Genomic DNA, 9159 nt, shown 5'->3' with positions numbered 1-9159 from the left:
TTCCTAAGTGGATGACCCAGGGGAAGCCATGACTTTGGCTTCTGTGAAGAATTCAATTCTCTAAGCCTCGAGCTGAAGAGGTGACACCCAGCCAGGAGGAAAGGAACTGGGACCCTGTAGATGGCCTTCTGTGCTTTCTGACCTTGTTCACCCAAGGCAGAAAGAAGGTTGTTATGTTATGTGGTGATTGTAAACAGCTTGAAATTGCCATTCTCTTTAGGAGTCCCCACCCTTTTGGTTTGGGGAGCCCATCCCAGAAAAAAAAATGTGTTGGGGATGGGGCCCAGAGCTGTGAGAACAGTGAGTCCCTGTACCCCCACCTGTGCTGAGGGAAGGCTGCAATGCCTTGTCTGCCACTCCGGCAGGGTATGCATACCCTGGGGACAGCATTTTGGTTTTCAGGAAATTAGAGGCTTTGTTCAAAGCCAAGAAACAAAAATTGATGCCCAAATCCAGGAGCTGAAGAAAAGAGAATTCCAGGGCTGTGGTGCGGTTGTGTCTTTGTTGTGTGTTTTTCTTTTAGTGCTGCTGAAGCAATAACATGTAATGACCTGAGCGTCGCAGCCTTTCTGCTGCCAGCTGCCTCCAGCGCCTGGGAAGTTGGCTGACCTGAGGAGAAGCCAAGGGTGGCTAATGAGTCATTAACAGTCTTTATCAAATTAGGATTATAATCCATCTCAACATGCAGAGGAAAATGTTTCAAATTATCTACTTTCTTAATTGCAACTCAAAGATTTGGCAGGAAATTATCATGAGAGATAATGTCTGGAAATTGATGGATTGTGCTGATGTGTGTCTAAGCTTCCCTAACTCTAATGGAGAATTCACATACACACACACACACACACACACACACACACACACACGCTTATACTGACATTTTGTATATACAAACACCCCTGCTATCCATACTGGTTGAAGTTACAACCCAGGCAGACACACACACACACACAGGCACACGCAGATTATGTCTGCATAGCAGATCAAAAAATTCACATTTATTAGTTAATTTGAATAGGCTGAGATTGTTACCAGATGCTGATAGACTTCAGCGATTTGGAAGGAGAAGATAAGATATAAAAGAAACACTTAGTCCTTGCCTTCATGAAGTTCAAAAGCTGCTTGAACTAATGCACACATATTTGAAATTTAAGAACATGTACAGAGCAACATACAAATGTATAGTATTACGGTGGGAACGCGAACACATAAGCTCAGGGGATACAGGACCTGAGTGTCCTGAACTGAGTAGTTTCTGGAGTGGATGAGTTTTGATTTTGGGTGTGGACATTATCACTGGGCATTGTGAAGGTAGCCAGTGGGGATAAAGGCAGAAAGAGACGTACTGAGTCTGTCAAAAGGACCACGTAGCCAAGCAGTGACACAATACACATGCACAATCTTGGGAGATGGGTGAGGCTGGAAGACAAACGTTGATTTGTGTTGAGAATCCAAGCGGACTCTTACTTGACTATTAAATCGGGCAAGATTTGAACTTTACCCTTTCCATGACCCTCCTACTAGGCCTCAGTTTCTCTGCTGTAAAATGCAGATGTGATCTGAAGGCAGAGTTAGGCTTTTCCACATCTCTCATGGCCCCTGAAAACCTTTAAGATGTCTGTGAATTCAGGGACTGTGATTTATCAATCTTCATAGCCCAATGCCTTCTATGTGCCTGGACAGCCTAGATGCTGAATGGGAACCAATGAGCTGGTAAGCTTCTTAGAGGCTATCAGTGTATGAATGCTGAATGAGTGAATCAGCGAATAAATGAATGGATGAGGGGGCAAGGAAGTTTATGCTTTATGAGGGAGCAATTCAAATGGTGGTTTGGATTGTGGGTTCTGGTGGCAGCCTCTCTGAGTTCACGCCTGGCGACAGGTACTTTCACTTACCTAAGCCTCATAGGGGTGCTGCAGAGATCTGATGAACCATGCATGTTCAGCACTCAGCATGGAGTCTGGCATCCAGCAAATAAGCGATACATATTAGCTAGTGTTATCGCTGTTGCTTTGTTTTGTTCTTCCTTGCTAAGTAAACTGTGGTCCCTATGCTAGGTAAGCTGGGGGTTTCTTGCCCCCTCATTTGGTCACTCTTCTTCACTGTCCGCTTCAAGTGCAATAAGAGGGGACCACCTTCTGCAGGGCATGTGGCCTTCACCCCCTCCCAGGGTTGTTGGTTGTTTCTCTGAGCCCTGCAGTCTGGCTGCCATGGGGTCCAGCTGCCAGAATGAAGTTGGGAGCCCAGCCATGTAAAATCCTCAGCTCAGGAGGGCTTAGAGGTTGGATACAGCATCAAAGGCAGCAAATGCTGATGGGGTTCCTCCCGGGGGACGGGAGAAGAGGGTCCACTGGGTAAGCAGAAGGATGCAGGCGGTTCTGTGTGAGGCAGTGGTGAGAATGGAGTTGGGGTGGAGGGAAAGGATGATGGCAGGGGAGTGACAGTTGTGATGGCAAGGAGGGTGCTAAAAAGGAGACAGGAGACAAGGGTCTCAGGGATGGATCCTCCAGTGCAGATGGAAGAGGTGGTTTTTTTGGGGATAATAGAGCTTTCAAATCTTCATGTAACCCTGGGCAGGGGTTGGGGGTGGGGAGTTCTTAGCCACCTCTGCAGTCTGAGGGAAGCCTGAATAGCCTAATGATCTCCTTTCACACTGGTCCTCTGTGGGGTCGGCAGGAGCAGAAGAGATGGAAGAGCTGGTGAGCTGGAGTGATACCTGATAAATAATAAAGGTTTCAGTATCCAAACATAGCTTCTACCAGAACAGAAACGAAGCCCAGAAGGGAGGCTTCAGTAAATGGAATGCAAGTCACATAGTAATTTTGAATTTGTTAGTGGCCACACTGAAAAAGTAAAAGAAATGATGTACACGCACGGCACATCCAAGTTGGGACTGGCCACCTTTCAAGCGCCCAGGGCCTGCATGTGGCTAGTGGCTGCTGTAGTGGACAGCACAGGTTTAAATCCTTCTTTCTCAAATTTTTTTGGCCAAACTTTTGGGATGGCATTTCCCAGAAATGGCTCTTTTTGGAAATCATAACATTCTCTCTTCTCTTCCTAAATATAGTCTAAATATTCTCTCTTCCAATCTCTCTCTTTCTCAGTTCTTTCAAGCTGGCTGTGATCCTTCCCACCCCTTGCTAGAACCTAGAAAGAACTTTGAAATTACTCAGAAATCTTCTTTTTCTTTTCCTGCCACCCACAGATCCTCCTGTCTGGAGCTAAGGCCAGGACAGCTCCCACCTGAGACCTGGTGTGTGCGTGTGTGTGTGTGTGTGTGTGTGTGTGTGTGTGTGTGTAGAGTTGGGGTAGGGTGGGGAGGTGCTTGGGATAAGTAAGAGATGGGGAAGAGACAGTGTTTGAAAAAACTTCCCCAAAGTGTATCAGTGCCATAATGAAGATGGATTTTTCAAAAGCTTTGGGGATTATATTGCTCCTATGTTAGAGGAGCTGGTTCAAGGCGTGACACAATTAATTGCCTATCGTGTGCCCAGAGGACAGGCTTCATGCCCCTGCTTCAGAGGGTAGGAGTGGGATGAGGAGCTGAGAGGCTTTCTCAGGGTCAAAAAGAAAATTCAGAAATAGGGAAGGGGCCTGGACATTCCAGCTTCTAGCTCAGAGCAAAATCCTGGACCCCCAACTCCCTTTTGGAGGATTTTTAGCATCTGAGATTTTATACCTCTCAGGTCTCCCCAGTCTGCTTACCCTTTTCTTCAAGGGATGCGCCCTTCATGCATCATTTTGTTAGGAACAGAGTCTTCCTCACTTGGCCCTGGCTCCTCCCACCCTAGCCCCACCTGGATCCAGGGTCAGGAAGGAGGCCTTAGGTAGAGAGAAGGGTCCTCCTGCCCTCATTTCCTGGCTCCCATTATCCGTGTTGCAGCCCTCAGGGCCTGTGGCAGCTTTCTCAGTAAACAATATCTTCCTTCCTCAGGCCAATTAAATAAGCACTATAATAAAGGCAAAGGCAAAGGCAAAGCAAAGCTCTGGGCAGCCCTGGGTAAAGGGCTATTAAACCTAATGCTGCCATTCATTTATTGAAGAGCCTCCCATGTGCCAGGGACTGTGCTAAGCTTGTTACATTTGTGATTTTATTTAATCCCCATGGTCTCATGAGTTGGATTCTATTATCATCCTCATTTTGCAAACACAGAAACTAAGACTTGGCACTTGCCAGTAACGTCCCAGATAGCTGGCCATTTCATTACAGGGTGGAGATCTGAGCCAAGTCCTGGTGATTCCAGAGCTGGTGTTCTCTTTTGGGGGATCCAAGGGCGCTTTGAAGAGAGGTGATGTTTCAGTGAAAGCTTAAAAGCAGATAGGATTCGGAAGGTAGGGAAAAGGGGAATGAAAACCCAAGGCTGAAGGAAGAGCGTGAGTGACGACGGGAAAGGCCAAGAGTCCAGAATGTGTTCTGGGACCCATGAGGTGAGCAGGAGTGCTGGCTGGAATGGAAGTTCCCAAACCTCACAACTGCAGTGGCTTTTAAAATATGGACTCCTGGGCCTTTCTCCAGACTGATTTCTCTAGAGGTGGAACCTGGAACCCTGAATTCTGAAGTTCCCCAGGAATTGGTGGGGGGTGGTTCTGATGTAGCAGGAACCACTGGAAATCACTAGAAGGTAGAGTTGGGGAGGTGTAGGCAAGAATGTAGATTAGCCTGAAAGGGAATCAGGGCCAGACGAGGAGCACACTTCTTTTTGTTATAAGGCCCAGTAACTTTTTAGGCTAAATCTTATAAGCAATGGAAAGCTACTGATGATTTTCAAGGGAAACCATGGAGTTGATCCAACCTTTGTTTTAGGAAGAACATTCTTGTGTCAGTGTGTAGGAGGGATTGGAGGTATCGGAGGCATTTAGACCAGTTAGAAAATTATCAGAATATTCCAGGTGACCAGTGATAAGTCTGTCAACCAGGCCTGGAACAATGATGGAGAAACACGTTTCATTCAGTTCAATCCAACAAGCGTTTCTTTAATGTTTTCTGGATTGGGTACTGTACCAGGTTTTAGGGATCCTAAGATGAAATAAGATATTGTCCCCATCCTCAGGGAACTCGCAATATATCAATATTCATTAAAAATAATTAAGTTTGGAGGTTGTAGTGAGCTAACTCCACTGCACTCCAGCCTGCGCAACAGAACAAGATTCTGTCTCAAAAAAAAAAAAAAAAAAAAAATTAAGCTGAGAATGAAGGGAACTGGTAGCTGGGTGGTATTATGGACTGAATTGTGCCCGCCACCCAAATTCATATGTTGAAGCCCTAACCCCCAATGTGACTGTATGTGAAGATAGGGCCTTCAGGGAGGTTAAACGAGGTCCTAAGCATAGGCCCTAATCCAACAGGACTGGTGTCCTTACAAGATGAGGGAGAGCTCACCAGAGCTGTCTCTCTGCCTGTGTACACAGAGGAGGGGCCATGTGAGGACACAGTGAGAAGGTGCCATCTATAAGCCAGGAGCAGAAGCCTCTCCAGAAACCGACTCTGCTGGCACCTTGATCTTGGACTTCCAGCCTCCCTATCTGTAAGAAAATAAATGTCTCTTGTTGAATCCACCCAGTGTATGGCATTTTGTATGGCAGCTAGAACAAACTGATACAGACAGGTCTTATATTTTTATTCATAGTGTCACAGGCAGAGTTCAGTTGGGCCATTGATCACCTACATTGGAAGCTTGGAGGAGACAGTCTGGGCTGGTGTGGGCTGCTTATACGTAAGACAAAGTGCAGGTAGAGTGAGAAGAGGGCCCAGAACCAAACAGGAACTCCAACATTTAGGAGTGATGACTAAGATTTGTAGAAACTCCTATTTGGTTATAATGTCAATGTGTTAATAGCTTATACAATACAGCATGTGCATTCTTCTCCATCCTCTTCTTCATCCTCAAGGGATGGTGGGGAAGAAATTGTAGAGTATCTGTAGTGAATCCTTAATTTCTACTCTATCCCTACTCTCCTCACTGACAGAGCCAAAACTGATATGTGGAACTCTTGGAATTTGACGTATTGGCAACTCATTTGTTCATTAATTATTCACTAGCTTGTGTCTTCTGTTGATTCCTGTATTATTGCTACTTAATGTTTTACATACGGGTGCTTTGTCTTCTTCAACTAGAATGAACGCCTCTTGAGGACAGGAACCATAACCTGAGCCTCTTTGCTTCTGCTGTTTATTCTTAGTGCTAACACACAGCAAAGCTTCTGGTGGGTGCAGGGCAAATATTTGCTTTCAGTGCTTATAAAAAGGACGGTTATAGTTTGGATAATCATTTTTTAAGCTCTTGCAAGTGACAAAAATAGTCAAAGCAAGATATATTTACTTAAAACTGTGATCTGCAATTTAAAGCACCCAAAAGGTATTAATGAAAATCATAGTAAAGACTCCAAAAATTAATAGCTCATGGCAATGGATCTCCCATATCAGGAAAGTGTTGGGCACTGAACTAGATGTCAGAAAATGAGGGGTGTGACCAGTGTAAATGAGTGATGCAAGGCTGTTGCCTGCGGCCCTATTTATGGCTCACTGACATCTCTCTGATGGGTCGAATTCAGCCTGATTTTCCCCTCTGACTCTGCAGGCTGTAGGAACTCACTGGGAACCATGGGAAAGAGAGAAACGCCTCCCTCTAGGGGTCCTGGGCAGAGACAAATGGATCTCCCCTCCCCCTCCCTTATCTGAAGAGGGCTTCCCTCTGAGAGTTTATGGCAGCCTGACCTCCAGCCTCTGGGTTGGAGAATCTGGCCGCTTCTGTACCACATAAAAAGGGCAAGTGCATTCATTATTATTATATTATTATACAATGTATAATATATAATAGTGATTACGCTGTCAGCAGCCAGAGACTCTGACCGCAGATCAGAGGCTAGGGTGACATAAATCCATCTAGTGAAGTTTTTGGAGGTTCTATGTGAAGGTGAGAGGATTCTACTCTGTCTGTAATGGGGGCTACCACTGAAGAGTTTCTCCCACAAGGAATGTTGGAGTATGGATTTGAGGGGTACTGGGAGGATCTGGACAAGCAGTAGTGTGTGCATCTGGGATGTGTTGTAAGAAAGGTCTCAACTGCCTCCCTGAGCCCAGCAATGCTAACAGCTCTCATCTTTTGCCCATGATGGAGGCAGGTGAGCGGTGACCCAGAGGCCTGGGAAGAGCTGGGGGCAGCCTTCTACTCCTTGGGTCAAATTCTTTACTGAAAACCTGGTGGCTGGTTTCACTTTCTGCTTTCCCGCTTACACTGGTGTCTTTGTCTGGGCTTCATCCAGGCCCCCTGCCTGGCCTGGGGTCAGAGTATCATGGCTGGCAGACTGGCTATGGGGAGCAAGAAGCAAACTTCCAGGGGCAGAAGGGATTCTCTTGTCCCTTTATGCAGAGGACCATGTGCTAAGTGTGGAAGCAGGCTTGTATGCTCTAGTAGGTGGCTCTTAGTAGGACTGTATCTCCGTTGAGTGATCGCAGGCACTTGTGGGTCCACACATGCCTGCTTTGTCTTCCGCTGTAGGCGGCACAGGTAAGAGGCGGATTTCCTCCCTGATGTAGATGAAGCCACCGCAGCAGGCCTAGGCTGAAGCAGCCCAGCTGGTTTCTCCCTTTATATGACTGCACCCCAGCCCCCAGAACTCTGGGAACTCACTGAGTTTCTTGAGGACTTTTTATTAGAATGGAAATAGCAGTGGCTTAGAAGCGGCTTGCCTGACATTTGCAAAGAGGTGCTTTACTGACAAAGCCTCTCCACTCTTTCCTCTCTCCCTCTGCCCCACCTTGAACCAGACACCCCGGGAAGCCCACAGCAGAAAAAGCTCTTGAGACCAGGAATAACTAACCCGAGTGTCATCTGAACACCTTTTCTGGGGCCAGGGTAATGAGAATTATTCAAATGCAATCATAAAAATGAGGCCAGCCAGGCAGGAAAGGGGGGAGGTGGAGTGCTGTGGAAGGAAGGATTTCTTGCCCGTTTTAAGTTTCATCATTTCTGGGGAGTTCTCTTGGGGTCCACAGAAAATCTCACCTCATCTCGGTCCCCTCAGCACCAGCAGTTGTCTTGGAATTCGGCCCCGCTTGTTCGCTAAAGGAGGACTTGCCTTGTGGGGAAGGAGGTTGCTCCTGAGTTCCTGGGGAGGGGGGTACCCCCGCGCTCCCCATCCGAGGCTCCCCGCGAGTGGAGCCGCTTCTCCAGGCTGCCCGCCTCCCCGCCGCAGGAGCAGGCCCGCGCCCGCCGCCCGAGAGCCTCCGGTAGAGGGAGACACTCCAGCGGCTCCTCCGACTTGGCAGCGGCCGGGCCGGGAGTGGGTGGGGGTGATGGGGGGTGGGGAGAAAGGGGGAGTGGGGAGAGGGGAGGTGTGTGAAGGGGGGGTCCGGGGGGCGGGTCCCTGTGCCGCTGACGTCCCGAGCAGTGCTGGGAAGTATAGGCTGTGTTGTCACGCCGGTGTCAGTCTGATGAAGATTGGCATCAGGTAAGCTGTCATTCATTTCCATGTCAGAGACGCTTTTGCAGGCGGCGGCGGCGGCGCGGCGGCGGCTGCTGCTGCGGGCGGCTGCCTCAGAGCGCGTGTGTTTTATTCCAGTCCCCAAGCCAGAGTATTATTCATTGCGACAGGGCAAGGAGGAGAGAGGGAGAGAGGGAGGCAGCAGGGAGGAGAGAGAGGGAGGCAGCAGGGAGGAGGGAGGCAGGGAGCAGCGAGGGACGGCGGGAGCGTGCAGAGAGAAACTGGGGAAGCGCCGGGAGAGCGCGGAGCGGAGCAGCGCGAGGGCGGCGAGGCCGGGCGCGGAGGCTGCGAGAGCCCCGCGGGCCGCCCGCTCCCCGGCCCGGCCAGCGCGCAACCCCGCCGCCGCCGCCGCCTCGCCGCGCTCGGGCCCCGTGGCCGGCCGCGCATTGTCCGCGGGTGCGAGGAGCTGGGCTGCGGACTCGGACCGCCGCGGGCCCAACCCCGTAGCGGGCGGGCGGGAAGCTGTGCGCCGGGAGCGCCCCGGGCCCCGAGAACAGGGAAGGGCACGCCGGCCGGAGCCCGGGTGCAGGAGGTTCCCGGCCGGGCGCTCCGCGGGGCGAGGCTGGGAACCGCGGGCCCGCTCCAGGTTCTCTTTCTCCCGGCTTCGGGCGTCCTTGGGGCCGGCGCTTACTCGGCGCCACCAGCCTGGAGCAGCTTCCGAGCGGCTGGAAGCGG

The 9159-nt window shown here is 49.7% G+C and overlaps 1 protein-coding gene and 1 long non-coding RNA gene across 6 annotated transcripts in view; one reads left to right on the top strand and one right to left on the bottom strand.

Moving 5' to 3' along the window:
• Positions 1–4165: 4165 nt before the first annotated feature.
• Positions 4166–8266, bottom strand: LOC116556078. The gene is made up of 4 exons (XR_004270820.1): positions 8007–8266; positions 5381–5523; positions 4794–4919; positions 4166–4277 (listed from the first exon to the last, which is right to left on the bottom strand). It is a non-coding gene; the product is annotated as an uncharacterized LOC116556078 (long non-coding RNA).
• Positions 8267–8337: 71 nt separating this feature from the next.
• PKNOX2 (PBX/knotted 1 homeobox 2) overlaps positions 8338–9159 on the top strand; it is a 267859-nt gene continuing 267037 nt past the window's right edge. Inside the window, exon 1 of one of the 5 annotated variants that reach the window (XM_032285049.1) lies at positions 8338–8451. The gene's annotated coding sequence lies outside the window, so the exon portion shown is untranslated. The remainder of the gene's footprint in view (positions 8452–9159) is intronic. The other 4 variants (XM_032285053.1, XM_032285050.1, XM_032285051.1 and 1 more) reach the window with 4 other exon arrangements.

This window comes from Sapajus apella, unplaced genomic scaffold, assembly GCF_009761245.1.
Source record: "Sapajus apella isolate SASKATOON/1434 unplaced genomic scaffold, GSC_monkey_1.0 scaffold16, whole genome shotgun sequence".
Taxonomy (NCBI): domain Eukaryota; kingdom Metazoa; phylum Chordata; class Mammalia; order Primates; family Cebidae; genus Sapajus; species Sapajus apella.
This window is presented reverse-complemented; position numbering and strand designations above follow the sequence as displayed.